This window comes from Triticum urartu, chromosome 3A, assembly GCF_056163025.1.
Source record: "Triticum urartu cultivar PI428250 chromosome 3A, HENAU_Tu73, whole genome shotgun sequence".
In the NCBI taxonomy this organism is placed as follows: domain Eukaryota; kingdom Viridiplantae; phylum Streptophyta; class Magnoliopsida; order Poales; family Poaceae; genus Triticum; species Triticum urartu.
The window spans coordinates 479,781,775-479,797,660 of record NC_141875.1 but is presented as its reverse complement, the minus strand read 5'-3'; positions in this window follow the sequence as shown (position 1 = coordinate 479,797,660).

The window sequence follows — 15,886 nt, the reverse complement described above, 5'->3', positions numbered from 1 at the left end:
CCTAGTGAGCCTCTAGTTGACTAGCTCGTTGATCAATAGATGGTTATGGTTACCTAACCATGGACATAGGATGTCATTGATAACGGGATCACATCATTAGGATAATGATGTGATGGACAAGACCCAATCCTAAGCACAGCACAAGATCATGTAGTTTGTCTGCTAAAGCTTTTCTAATGTCAAGTATCTTTTCCTTAGACCATGAGATTGTGCAACTCCCGGATAACGTAAGGGTACTTTGGGTGTGCCAAACGTCACAACGTAACTGGGTGGCTATAAAGGTACACTACGGGTATCCCCGAAAGTATCTGTTGGGTTGGCATGAATCGAGACTGGGATTTGTCACTCCGTATGATGGAGAGGTATCTCTGGGCCCACTTGGTTAGACATCATCGTAATGAGCTCAATGTGACTAAGGGGTTGGTCACGGGATGACGTGCTACAGAACGAGTAAAGAGACTTGCCGTAACGAGATTGAACAAGGTATCGGTATACCGATGATCGAATCTCGGGCAAGTGCTATACCGGTAGACAACGGGAATCATATACGGGATTGATTGAATCCTTGACATCGTGGTTCATCCGATGAGATCATCGTGGAACATGTGGGAGCCAACATGGGTATCTAGATCCTGCTGTTGGTTATTGGCCGGAGAGATGTCTCGGTCATGTCTGCATAGTTCCCGAACCCGTAGGGTCTACACACTTAAGGTTCGGTGACGCTAGAGTTGTAATGGGAATTGTATGTGGTTACCGAAAGTTGTTCGGAGTCCCGGATGAGACCCCGGACGTCACAAGGAGTTCCGGAATGGTCCGGAGGTGAGGATTTATATATGGGAAGTCCAGTTTCAGTCACCAGAAAGGTTTCGAGGTTTATGTGGATTGTACCAGGACCACAAAAGGGGTTCCAGGGGTCCACCGGGAGGGTCCACGTGTCACGAAGGACCTAATGGGCTGTAGTTGGGTGGGAACCAGCCCCTTAGTGGGCTGGTGCGTCCCCAAGGGCCCAAGTTGCCTAGGGTTGGAAACCCTAGGGGGCCGCTGCCCCCCCGGGGCGGGTGCCCCCCCTAGTTGGAAACCCTAAGGGGGACGCTCCCCCCCGAGGGGCCGCCGCCCCCCTTAGGTGGAAACCCTAGGGGGCCGCCGCCCCGGGGGCTGCCGCCCCTCCTCTAGATGGATCTAGGGGGCCGGCCCCTCTCCCCTTCCCCCTATAAATAGCGGGGGAGGGTGGGAGGGCAACAGCACCCCTTCTCCTGGCGCAGCCCTCCCCCCTTCCTACACCTTCTCATCCTCCGTAGCACTTAGCGAAGCTCTGCCGGAGAACCACGAGCTCCACCGCCACCACGCCGTCGTGCTGCCGGAGCTCTCCCTCAACTTCTCCTCCCCCCTTGCTGGATCAAGAAGGAGGAGACGTCCCAGGCTGTACGTGTGCTGAACGCGGAGGCGCCGTCGTTCGGCGCTTAGATCGGAATCAACCGCGATATGAATCACTACGAGTACGACTCCTTCATCCGCGTTCTTGTAACGCTCCCGCATCATGATCTTCAAGGGTATGAAGACGCACTCTCCTCTCTCTCGTTGCTAGTCTCTCCATAGATTGATCTTGGTGATGCGTAGAATTTTTTTAATTTCTGCAACGATCCCCAACATAACGTTCGATGACGATATGTATTATATGAGTTATGTGTTTTGGCGACCAAAGGTTGTTCGGAGTCCCTGATGAGATCACGGACATGACGAGGAGTCTCTAAATGGCCGAGAGGTAAAGATTGATATATTGGAAGGTGGTATTCGGACATCAGAATGGTTTCGGAGTGTTTCAGGTATTTATCAGAGTACCGAGGGGTTACCGGAACCCCCCCAGGGGAAGTAATGGGCCACATGGGCCATAGGGGAGAGGCAAGGCAGCTCGCAAGGGGGTGGCGTGCCCCCCCATGGGGAGTCCGAAATGGACAAGGGGAGGGGGCGCCCCCCCTTTCCTTCTCCCTCTCCCTCTCCTTCCCCCTTTCCCCCTCCGTTAGAAGGAAGGGGGGGCGAATTGGACTAGGAGTCCTAGTAGGACTCCCCCCCATGGGGCGCGCCCTAGGCCAGCCTCTCCCCCTCTCCCTCCTTTATATACGGGGGCGGGGGGGGGCACCTCTAGGCACATCAATTGTTCTTAGCCATGTGCGGTGCCCCCTCCATCGTTTACTCCTCCGGTCATATTGTCGTAGTTGCTTAGGCGAAGCCCTGCACGGATCATATCACCATCACCGTCACCACGCCGTCGTACTGACAGAACTCATCTGCTCCTTCGACCCTCTTCTGGATCAAGAGCTCGAGGGACGTCATCACGCTGAACGTGTGTAGAACTCGGAGGTACCTTACGTTCGGTGCTTGATCGGTTGAATCGAGAAAACATTCGACTACATCAACCGTGTTAAGATAACGCTTCTTCTTTCGGTCTACAAGGGTAGGTGGACATACTCTCCCCCTCTTGTTGCTATGCATCTCCTGTATAGATCTTGTGTGAGCGCAGGGAATTTTTTGAAATTGCATGCTACGTTTCCCAACAGTGGCATCCAAGACAGGTTTATGCGTAGATGATATGCACGAGTAGAATACAAAGAGTTGTGGGCGGTGATCGTCATACTGCTGACCACCAACGTCTTATTTTTATTCGGCGGTATTGTTGGATGAAGCGGCCCAGACCAACCTTACATGACCACATTCATGAGACCGGTTCCACCGACAGACATGCAACTAGTTTTGCATAAAGGTGGCTGGCGGGTGTCTGTTTCTCCAACTTTAGTTGAATCGAATTTGACTGCGGCCGGTCCTTCTGATTGTTAAAACAACAAACTTGATGGAGATCAAGGTATCAAGCTGGTGACGATGGAGATCATGACGTTGCTTTGGTGATGGAGATCAAAAGCACAAGATGATGGTGGCCATACCATGTCACATATTTTGATTGCATGTAATGTTTATCTTTATGCATCTTATTTTGCTTAGTACGGCGGTAGCATTATAAGATGATCCCTTACTAAAAATTTCAAGGTATAAGTGTTCTCCCCGAGTATACACCGTTGTGAAAGTTCTTCGTGCTGAGACACCACGTGATGACCGGGTGTGATAAGCTCTACGTTCAAATACAACGGGTGCAAGCCAGATTTGCACATGCAGAATACTCGGGTTAAACTTGATGAGCCTAGCATATACATATATGGCCTCGGAACACTGGAGACTGAAAGGTCGAACGTGAATCATATAGTGGATATGATCAACATAGAAATGTTCAACATTGATGACTACTCCATCTCACGTGATGATCAGACATGGTTTAGTTGGTTTGGATCACATATCATTTAGATGACTTGAGGGATGTCTATCTAAGTGGGAGTTCTTAAGTAATATGATTAATTGAACTTACTTTATCATGAACTTAGTCCTGATAGTTTTTTGCATATCTATGTTGTAGATCAATGGCCCGTGCTACCGTTCCCTTAAATTTTAATGCGTTCCTAGAGAAAGCTAAGTTGAAAGATGATGGTAGCAACTACACGGACTGGGTCCATAACTTGAGGATTATCCTCATTGCTGCACAAAAGAATTATGTCCTTGATGTGCCGATGGGTGAAAGGCCTGCTGCAGGAGCAGAAGCTGACGTTGTGAACGTCTGGCAAGCTCGATCTAATGACTACTCGTTAGTTCAGTGTGCCATACTTTACGGCTTAGAATCAGGACTTCAAAGACGTTTTGAACGTCATGGACCATATGAGATGTTCCAGGAGTTGAAATTAATATTTCAAGCAAATGCTCGAGTTGAGAGATATGAAGTCCCCAACAAGTTCTATAGCTGCAATATGGAGGAGAACAGTTCTGTTAGTGAGCACATACTCAGAATGTCTGGGTACCATATTGATACATCTCCATCGTATCTACTTTTCCAAACACTTTTGCCCTTGTTTTGGACTCTAACTTGCATGATTTGAATGGAACTAACCCGGAGTGAAGCTGTCTTCAGCAGAATTGCCATGGTGTTATTTTTGTGCAGAAATCAAAGTTTTCGAAATGAACTGAAACTCCACGGAGAATATTTTTGGAATTAATAAAAAATACTGGAAAAGAATCAAGGCCAGGGGGCCCACACCCTTTCCATGAGGGTGGGGGGCGCGCCTACCCCCCTGGGTGCGCCCCTTGCCTCGTGGGCCCCCTGATGCTCCACCGACCTCAACTCCAACTCTATATATTCACGTTCGGGGAGAAAAAAATTAGAGAGAAGGATTCATCGCGTTTTACGAAATGGAGCCGCCGCCAAGCCCTAATCTCTCTCGGGAGGGCTGATCTGGAGTCCGTTTGGGGCTCCAGAGAGGGGAATCCGTCGCCGTTGTCATCATCAACCTTCCTCCATCACCAATTTCATGATGCTCACCGCGGTGCGTGAGTAATTCCATCGTAGGCTTGCTGGACGGTGATGGGTTGGATGAGATTTACCATGTAATCGAGTTAGTTTTGTTAGGGTTTGATCCCTAGTATCCATTATGTTCTAAGATTCATGTTGCTATGACTTTGCTATGCTTAATGCTTGTCACTAGGGCCCGAGTGCCATGATTTCAGATCTGAACCTATTATGTTTTCATGAATATATGTGAGTTCTTGATCCTATCTTGCAAGTCAATAGTCACCTACTATGTGTTATGATCCGGCAACCCCCAAGTGACAATAACCAGGGCCACTCCCGGTGATGACCGTAGTTTGAGGAGTTCATGTATTCACTAAGTGTTAATGCTTTGGTCCGGTACTCTATTAAAAGGAGGCCTTAATATCCCTTAGTTTCCAATAGGACCCCGCTGCCACGGGAGGGTAGGACAAAAGATGTCATGCAAGTTCTTTTCCATAAGCACGTATGACTATATTCGGAATACATGCCTACATTACATTGATGAACTGGAGCTAGTTCTGTGTCACCCTATGTTATAACTATTGCATGAGGAATCACATCCGACATAATTATCCATCACTGATCCAATGCCTACAAGCTTTCTTTGCTTAGTTACTTTACCGTTGCTGCTGTTACAATTACTACAAAACTGCTACTGTTACTTTTGCTACCGTTACCGTTAATTCCATACTACTTTGCTGTAGATATTAAGTTATCCAGGTGTGGTTGAATTGACAACTCAACTGCTAATACTTGAGAATATTCTTTGGCTCCCCTTGTGTCGAATCAATAAATTTGGGTTGAATACTCTACCCTCGAAAACTGTTGCGGTCCCCTATACTTGTGGGTTATCAAGACTATTTTCTGGCGCCGTTGCCGGGGAGCATAGCTCTATTCTTTGAGTTACTTGGGATTTATATCTGCCAATCACTATGAGGAACTTGAAAGACGAGAAAACCAAGATTTATCCCTCAACTACGAGGGGAGGTAAGGAACTACCATCTAGCTTTGCACTTGATTCTTCTTCTGTTTTGAGTAAACTTGCGACACCTAAACCTGCTTCTGCCATTAATTCTGATATGTCTCATGTTATTGATGATGCCACTTCTGCTATGCGTGATGCTTATGATCAAACTACTTCTATGCTTGATAATACTGTGCCATTAGGTGAATTTCTTAATGAACAACTTGCTAGGGCTAGAGAGAATGAAATTATTGAAACTGATAATACTGACGAAAGTGATGATGAAGATTCTCCCCCTAGATATGAATTGCCTGTTGTGCCTGAGGGTTATGTTAGAGATTTTCTTGCTTGCAATGATAGATCTGATCTTAAGAAATTATTAGCTAAGCTAAAAGAAAAGTCTCTGAATGCTAGAATGAAATATGACCCTGCTTTTGCTACTTCACTTATCTGTGTTACTGATAAGGATTATGATTTCTCTGTCGATCCTGAGATAATTACTTTGGTTGAATCTGATCCTTTTTATGGCTATGAATCTGAACTGTTGTGGCACATCTTACTAAGTTAAATGATATACCCACCCTATTCACTAATGATAAGAAAATTCGTTACTACTATATCCTTAAGTTATTTCCATTCTCATTAAAGGGTGATGCTAAAATATGGTTTAATTCTCTTGATCCTGCTTGTGTATGTAGTCCCTAGGATATGATTTATTACTTTTCTGCTAAATATTTCCCCGCTCATAAGAAACAAGCTGCCTTAAGGGAAATATATAATTTTGTGCAAATTGAAGAAGAGAGTCTCCCACAAGCTTGGGGGAGGCTTCTCCAATTACTTAATGCCTTGCCTGATCATCCTCTCAAGAAAAATGAAATACTTGATATCTTTTATAATGGACTAACCGATGCTTCCAGAGACCACCTGGATAGTTGTGATGGTTGTGTTTTCAGGGAAAGAACAGTTGATCAAGCTGAATTGCTATTGAATAATATTTTGACTAATGAAAACAATTGGACACTTCCCGAACCAACTCCTAAGCCAACTCCGAAGAAAAGGGGTGTTCTATTTCTCAGTCCTGAAGATATGCAAGAGGCAAAGAAATCTATGAAAGAAAAGGGTATTAAAGCCGAAGATGTTAAGAATTTACCTCCTGTTGAAGAAATACATGGCCTTAATATACCACCTATTGAAGAAATACATGGTCTTGATAACCTGACACAGGTAGTAAAGGTAAATTCTCTCTATAGATATGATAAAGCTGAAATCCCGTCTACTAAGTTTGATAGCCAATGCTTGGATGAGTTTGATGACTTTATGGCTAAACAAGAAAACTTCAATGCTTATGTTGGTAGGGAATTGAAAAGAAATGCTTATATGATTGAACACTTGAGTGATTGTATGTCTAGAGTTAAAGGTGAACTTAAACTTATTAGTAAATATGCTTCTATGGTTACCACTCAAGTAGAACAAGTGCTTAAAGCACAAAATGATTTGCTCAATGAATTAAATGATAAGAAAAGTGATAATGCTGTTAGAGTTATGACTAGAGGGGGTAAAATGACTCAGGAACCTGTGTATCCTGAGGGCCACCCTAAGAGAATTGAGCAAGATTCTCAGAGAAATAATGCTGATGCACCTAGTCCTTCTAAAAAGAAGAAAAAGAAAAATGATAGGACTTTGCATGCTTCTAGTGAACCTGTTGTAGACACACCTGAGAATCCCAATGATATTTCTATTTCTGATGCTGAAACACAATCTGGTAATTAACATGAACCTAGTGATGATGTTAATGATGATGTTCATGTTGATGCTCAACCTAGCAATAACAATGAGGTAGAGATTGAACCTGCTGTTGATCTTGATAACCCACAATCAAAGAATCAATGTTATGATAAAAGAGACTTCATTGCTAGGAAGCACGGTAAAGAAAGAGAACCATGGGTTCAGAAACCCATGCCTTTTCCTCCTAAACCATCCAAGAAAAAGGATGATGAGGATTTTGAGCGCTTTGCTGAAATGATTAGACCTATCTTTTTGCGTATGCGTTTTACTGATATGCTTAAAATGAATCCTTATGCTAAGTACATGAAAGATATTGCTACAAATAAAAGAAAGATATCGGAAGCTGAAATTTCCACCATGCTTGCTAATTATACTTTTAAGGGTGGAATACCTAAGAAACTTGGAGATCCAGGAGTACCAACTATACCATGCTCCATTAAAAGAAACTATGTTAAAACTGCTTTATGTGATCTTGGAGCCGGTGTTAGTGTTATGCCTCTCTCTTTATATCGTAGACTTGATTTGAATAAGTTGACACCTACTGAAATATCTTTGCAAATGGCCGATAAATCAACTGCTATACCTGTCAGTATTTGTGAGGATGTGCCTGTTGTGGTTGCAAACACTACTATCTTAACGAACTTTGTTATTCTTGATATTCCCGAGGACGATAGTATGTCGATTATCCTTGGTAGACCTTTTTTGAATACTGCAGGGGCTATTATTGATTGCGACAAAGGCAATGTCACTTTTCATGTTAATGGTAATGAGCATATGGTACACTTTCCGAGGAAACAACCTCAAGTTCACAGTATAAATTCTATTGGAAAAATTCCAACTATTACTATTGGAGGTTTTGAATTCCCTCTCCCTACTGTCAAGAAGAAAAATGATATTCTTCTTATTGGGGATGTACATATCCCCATTGAGGTAACCTAGTGCTATTCGAAAATTCTCCGGTTTCGTGCGATTCGGAATGAGTTTGTTAACAAGACTTGATCAACCTTGTTAGTGGATTCCTTTTTGATGAGCATGAGATGGATGAAGTTAGAAAGCACAACCTTCTATACCCTCCTTTTAGTTTCTGTTATTTAGATTAAATAAAGCAAAAATAGTATTTTCTGTCTGTTTTCTGAATTATCCTTGCAATAAAAAATACCCCCAAAAATAAAAGTTCTCCAAATGCCCGAAAATGAAATATGATTTTTTCTAGAATATTTGAGAATATCTGGCACCGAGAACACACCAGAGGGGGCAACCACCTGGCCACGAGGGTCCAGGGCGCGCCTACCCCCCTAGGGCGCGCCCCCTGCCTCGTGGGCCCCTGGTGGCCCCTCCACTTATTCCAGCACCCACACACTCCTTATTCCTCCCAAAAAAATCAGCAACCAGCTCAAGCACGAGTTCTAGCTCATCTTGCTGCCATTTTTGATCTCCTTGCTCAAAGCTCCACTCAAAAACTGCTTTGGGGGATTGTTCTTTGGTATGTGACTCCTCCAATGGTCCAATTAGTTTTTGTTCTAGTGCTTTATTCATTGCAAATTTTTAGTGCCTAGGTGACCCTGTTCTTGAGCTTGCATGTCAAATTTATATGGTCCCAAGTAGTTCTAATGCATGATATGGTCTCTAGGCACTTGTGAGAGTAGTTGCTATCAATTTTGTTGAGTTTGGTTCACTTTTATTTTGAGTTACTAAAAGTTTCAGAATTTTTTAGAAAATAATGAGGAGATTTTTGAGGGGCTCTTTGAGCCGAAGCTCGAAGGATAAGCAAGGTGAAGAGGATAAAAAGCCCAAATATAATCTCCATCGCACCGCGGAGGTTCGGCCGTGTGAATGGCCCTGTGATGAATTCTTGAGAGCAGCCGGGATTCATGATGATTTTTATTATTTGGCTGAGAGTGCAGGCCTCACCAACTTCCTCCACGACCAGCTCGATCAGTATCTCCTACTCACTAATATTTTTGTGCAAATTTTTTATTTCCATGCTAGGAAATCACCACCTTCGGTGCAGTTTCATTTATATGATGAGGTCAAGGAGATGTCACTATATGATTTTTTTGGGGTTTGCAAGATACCCTTTGAGGGCAGAATAGAGGAACCACATCGTAGTGATGTGGAAGGGTTTATTGATATGATCGCTGTAGGGGATACGAGGAAGGTTTCCGATGCAAGAATTACTAGCATACACTTTCCCGTTCTACATTACTTTGCAATATTTGCTAGTAGATGCTTAATTGGTCGCAGGAACTGTGGAAACTTTAGTGCCCCTGATATTGTTATTTTTTGCCATGCTTTGTTTCGCGATAACACTTTTAGTTTAGGCGCTATTATGGCTAAACGATTAAGTCTGAACCGTACAAAGGGCCCCATCTTTGGAGGCATCTTTGCTTCACGCCTTGCTAAACACTTAGATACCTATTAGGCATTATGAGAAAGAGGAAAAGTTGTTTCCCCCTATTTTTCTAGATTATAAGAGTATGGTAGCACATGAATTTGTTGTTAAAAATAAGAAGAAGATGGTTAAGTATAATTTTATATTTAATAAGACTCACAGTGAGACTATTATCTTGCCTGCACCCTCTTAGTTTAGCATATTTTCAAGCACGTACCTCATCTTGCCGGAGGCCGTTTACGCATACCGGAGCCTGACACCAGCTCCAGAGGCTGAGCCGGAACCACCACTTGACCCTTATCGACAGTCCGTTTATCAGTGGAATCCGGAGGAGATCACCAACCAGTGGCACCCAGATGACACTCCTCAGTACACCGGAGGGAGTAGATTTAATCCATGGGCATAGACCAACTTAGGCCAAAAGCCTAAGCTTGGGGAGTATGTATTTCTCACCGACATTACATTCATGTTCACACACTCATGCTAGTTGTCGGTGCTCATACTTTTTCATTGTACTATCCATGCTAGTTTATTTCTTTTTCTCGCTTTCTTCTTACGTGTTTGAATAACCTTAAGAAAAAAAACCAAAAAATCAGTTATAGCTTTTAGCTAGTTTACTTTCCATGCCTGTACTAGTAGTAATTAAAACAAAACTCAAAAAGATTTCTCGTTCTTCTTTTGCTTGTTGGGAGCTTTCCCGTGTAAATAGTTTTATTTCTTTTCTTTTCTTTGGGGTCGAGAGGAGAAGACCATGATGAAAATGTTGAGTGGCTCTATCGGTGTCAAAACCGGCGGATCTCGGGTAGGGGGTCCCGAACTGTGCGTCTAGGCGGATGGTAACAGGAGACAAGGGACACGATGTTTTTACCCAGGTTCGGGCCCTCTCGATGGAGGTAAAACCCTACTCCTGCTTGATTAATATTGATGATATGGGTAGTACAAGAGTAGATCTACCATGAGATCAAGGAGGCTAAACCCTAGAAGCTAGCCTATGGTATGATTGTTGTTCTGTCCTACGGACTAAAACCCTTCGGTTTATATAGACACCGGAGAGGGTTAGGGTTACACAGAGTCGGTTACAATGGTAGGAGATCTACATATCCGCACCGCCAAGCTTGCCTTCCACGCCAAGGAAAGTCCCCTCCAGACACGGGACGAAGTCTTCAATCTTGTATCTTCATAGTCCAGGAGTCCGGCTGAAGGTATAGTCCGGCTATCCGGACACCCCCTAATCTAGGACTCCCTCAGTAGCCCCTGAACCAGGCTTCAATGACAACGAGTCCGGCGCGCAGATTGTCTTCGGCATTGCAAGGCGGGTTCCTCCTCCAAGTACTTCATAGAAGATTGTGAACACAAAGGATAGTGTCCGGCTCTGCAAAATAAGTTTCCACATATTGCCATAGAGAGAATAACATTTACACAAATCTAATCTGCTGACGTATTCCGTAGCGTGACATCACACCATGTCCAAGCCTTTATTCGAATCGTTTTTACCGTCCCACCTCAGCGCGTTTAGCGAGGCGGTTTCCTTGGCACGTCCCGTCGAAGCAGAGACCGTGTCCCCTTTATTTACGGGATTCTCATCAATACGGACATGGGTAACTCAATCGTGCCCGTTGGCATGTTTTCTCGATTAAAGGCGAGTCCCAAACGGTTACGGGGAGGGCCCTTGGTATTCAACCTCTTATAAAGAGACCAAGGCCTTAGTTCTTTCTTTCAATCTCAAACGAGTTCGCCTTTCGCCTCGAGTTCCAACACCCAAGGCTCCAGATTTCAGGCGCTTTGGACCTTCGATAATGTCCGGTTCCGGCCTTCAAGGCCGATGGACGCCCTCCTCCGTCATGGAGGAGGATGTACTAAAGCTGAGAGAGGCCAGGTTCTTGACCGGCGAAATCTCGCATAGGTTGCCTGCTCAAGGGCAGGTCATTCCTACTCCCAAGCCTGATGAGAGCGTGGTGTTCATGTCTCACTTCTGTCGGGGGCTAGGCTTCCAGACGGACCCCTTCGTAAGGGGGCTCATGTTTTATTATGGGCTGGAATTTCACGACTTAGCTCCGGAGTCTATCCTCCATATTTCCTCATTCATCGTCGTGTGTGAGGCCTTCCTCCGTGTTACTCCTCACTTCGGACTATGGCTCAAGACCTTCAAAGTAGAGCCGAAGGTGATCGAGGGATGGCACGCAGAGTGCGGAGGCGCTGTTATAAGCAAGAATGCTGATGCTCCATGGCCCGGGGGCTCTTTTCAAGAGGATCCCACCTTGTGGCAACGAGAGTGGTTCTATATCACCGCTCCCAGGGGCACCAAGTGGGCGGCGCCACCTGCCTTTCGCTCGAGTCCCCCCCCCCCCACAGCTAGCGTCATGGGTCAATAAAGGACTAGACTGGGGGCCATCCAAGGACGTGCCCTTGTTGCAAGGCCGCATCAGAGATCTCTTAGACAGAGACCTCAGCCTGGTCAAAGTGACGCAGGTCATGCTGATCCGCCGAACCTTGCCCAGCAAACGTTGCCCTCTTTGCTTGTGGTAGTTCAATCCGGAGGGACCGCGAGTTCTCCAGCATTTCATGGGCGCAACGCCCGCGGAGATGTATAAATTGTTCTTCGGATCACAAGCAATGTATCCGGACTTGACCGAGGACGCAGGTCTGAGCTGCAATCGCCCGGATACTCAAGTAAGTAGCCTTGTGCCCAGACTCGCTATATATTTGTCTTAAACTTGCCCCTAAAAGAGCTGTCCTTTAAACAGGAGTGGATAGCGAAAGCAAAGCTGATCAGGTGTCCGGCTCCCCTCCCCGAGACCACGCCGGATCCCGTGCTAGTCAGGATGTTGAAGATTGTGCCTTTGGAGGAAAGCAAGGGAGGAGACAAGGAAACTACGACCTCATCAAAGGAGGCTGTTCGGAAGGGAGGAACGAAAATTCCTCTCCTCAGGGGAAGAAGAGGACCGCCTCTGAAGACCCGGAGACCATGGCCTCAAAGCAGGGGAAGAAATCCTGGTCAGAGGGTCCTGCGCTGGGGGATACCTCGGCCGAATTATTCCCTCGAGGGGATCAGCCCTCCACCGAGCCGTAAGTAGAGAGAGGCTTTCTTTTTAAGAGATGAGAGAAATCCTTGCTTTATATCGGAGAAAAGTAACCGATAATTTACCTTGTAGCTCGGACCTCAGCCCTTCTCAGCAGAGCTCGTCTTCGGGGGATCTTCTTCCGGAGATGATGGAGAGTGGAACGCCTCCCCCTGCCGTACCGCCTAGCGAGGCGGGCGACCCTGAGGTATCGTCGCGGAGGGTTTCTCCGAATCCGGCAGGGCCGGAAGGTAGTCATCTGGACCCCCAAAGCCCTCCACGTCCGGCCTTCGAAAAGGGCCATCGGACGAGTCCGGCACCGACCGGTGCGCGGTCGGAGGAGCTGAAGGATCTGCTGGGGCGAGCGTCCATCTCAGAGGAGCACCGTGCATTGATGGGTATGGTGTTTGAGAGGATTTCATCCGTGGAGAGCGGATTGCACGAGGCCGTCAGGAGTTTACTGACGGGTTTTGAGGTACGTAAAATAATGTACACTTTTGTGACAGTTGTGCATAAATAAGATGCGCCCTGTGTAGATAGTAGCCCCTAAGACTCTGTGCGTTGTCAAAAGTGACGGCGCATAGAGGATCATAATCCCAGGTCTAATATGCCGCCTTTATACGTAGGTGGCGAAGTGTCCGGCGGTCAGCCGGACTGATGAATTTGCCGAGCTAAAGCAGCAACTTGACGTGGCAGATGCTGACATCGCGCTTGTCAACAAGCGGCTTGACGAGGCACAAGGTATGTAATTCCTCTGGCGGCACCTGGTAAGAGGAGCTTTGTGCCAGTATCTTACAATGTGTGTACTTGATGCAGATGGTACTGCTGCCATGGAGAATCTTCGGGCGGAACTTGCCCGAGCCAAGGAGCAAGCCAGGAAAAGTGATGTGGCTGCCGGAAAGGCAATTGAAGAGCTGAAAGCCGAACAGGCTACTCACTGCCAAAGCAAGAAGGAGATGGCCGAGATGGCCGTGAAGCTGAAGAGTGCTGCTGACCGTTGCAAGCTTCTTGAAAAAGAAGACCGCGCGGAACAGACGGGCCTCGAGAAGGCCGTTACGGATGCCAAGGATGCTCGCTCTGCGATGAGAGCTATGAAGGAGGAGCTACGTCAGGTCGGGGAGATCACGGCTGGAAAGCCCTTTATGTTGCGTAGGAAGGTCTGTGATCCTAAACATGCTCCTTTAGACCGGATGTGGAGTTCGGCGGACACTTATCTGGATTTGGCAGCGAGTGCCGCGGATGCGGCCGAACACTTTCGAGATCAAGAAGATCGCGAAGTGGAAAGGCTTTTCTGGTCGCAGTTCCACAATCCAGAGCGTCCACTATCAGTAGCCGATCGTCTGGCCGAATGCGCCGAGCTGAATAGGTTGTCCAGACTCGCCATGAAGTGTGTCATGAGTCATCTGTGGCCGGAGAAACCAGAGCCGAAAAGTTATTTCAGCTTGGTGCAGCAGTTCCTTGGTGCGGTGCCACATATTAATGCGATGAGGAGGTCAGCGTGCATAGAGGGTGCACGGATGGCTCTTGCCCGTGTCAAGACATACTGGGCGGAGATGGAGACCACCGCTGTTGCATCCCGAGATTCGGTAGAAAGCCGAGTACCCGCCGAGCACTATTTTCAGGAAGTTCTTCAAGGCGCTCGTGTAATAGAGACGCAGTGCTCGAAGGATGTTATGTTCAAATAGCATATGTTATTGTAAAACAATGTTTTGATAAATTGTAGAAGCTTTTTATACTTGTGCCTTCAAGTATTATAACACCTCCTGTGCGGCCGTTTAAGATATATGTATATATAATCTGAAAGATGGCAGTCATCGGCTTCAGCCCCCACGCAAATATTGCGGGGGTGTTCGCAGAAGGCGCATTTTCACACTTGACCCAACGTCTTGGTCCTACAAAGGAGGTGATAGCGCAGCGAACTAGGCAATCAGACTATAATGCTTTATCACTTTCACTTAGCCATAGGAGTTTGACAGTGAGGCTACTTATATAGCCCCTGGTGGCGCCTGCGCTCGCCCGAACTCGGGGCGCGTATGTGCCTGGCCGGGAAGCGGCCCTTCGTTAATGCGGAGGAATCCTAAAGATTCCGGTAAGTCATCGAGTGGTTGACCAGTCTCACGCTATATCATGACAGTCAGTTTTCGGCTTTCTCTACTGAGGTGCTCGCCTGGCCGAACCGGGGCACAATCACAGTAGTTCTCCTGGTGCCGCCTTAGCTGATAGAGCGGAACGTAAGGCAGCAAAACACAGGAGCCGGGCAACCAAAGACATGATTTAGAGCTGATGCATATAAGGCCAAACTCGCGACGCCGAACACTCCCTAAGGTATTCGGTCTTTATGAGGGTGAGCGGTACAACACCCTTAGTTATAAGCCCCTAGTGTCTAGGTACGCGCAAAATTCTGACGTGGCCACATGCCAAGACGCCAGCCTCCTCCTCGGTTATACCAAAAAACCGGGGGATGTGTATCAACAAGAGATAGTAAAAAAGGTTTACGCATGGTCTTAATCTGAAAAGAATCCTTGGAACGGGTCCCTGCTGCACGTCTGCGCCTGTGTCTCCGTTGTGCCGTATCCTGGACGGGCGCAGCATGGTGTTCATCTGTAAAAGAGAGGAACTTAGTTGAAGAAAGGTCGTGCCGAACAAAAGTTATACTAAATAAACAAAGTATAAATTAAAATGGGTGAAATTGAGCTTGATTGTCTCTTGTTTTATATGCGCGGAGCCCCTAGTACAGGGGTGTAAGTGCATCTAGTGCCCCTTAGTGATTTTGGTGTATTGAAGACTTATAGGTTAAGGATCTAATGTGTTTATGAGTGTACACAGGTCTATAAGTCTATGAGGAGTTTCATATTTACAGAGAAAGTCGACCCCTAAAAATGAAGTTCTTCGACTGAAGACTTTGATATTCTGAAGACTTTCTGAAGACTTTGAAAGTGAAGAAATTGGTGTAACCCTGAAGACTTGGTATTCATTCAAGGAACATGAAGCGTGAAGACTTTTGTTTTCGTAGTTTCATTTTCTCTTTCTTGAGTCATAGGAAACACCGTACTATTAAAGGGGGTCGAGGAAATACTAAGGAGAAATTTCCATGTGATGCTCAACTCAAATCCTACACCTACCAATCCCTTCGAGTGAAGCCATTGGAAATCTCATACAGTTCAGTTAATTTGTTCAGTGACAGAGACGCAGTTCTTCTGGTCATTGAGGACTTTGTTCTGACTGAGGAGTTAGGAATTCGCCAGTGCGGATTGCCTACACAG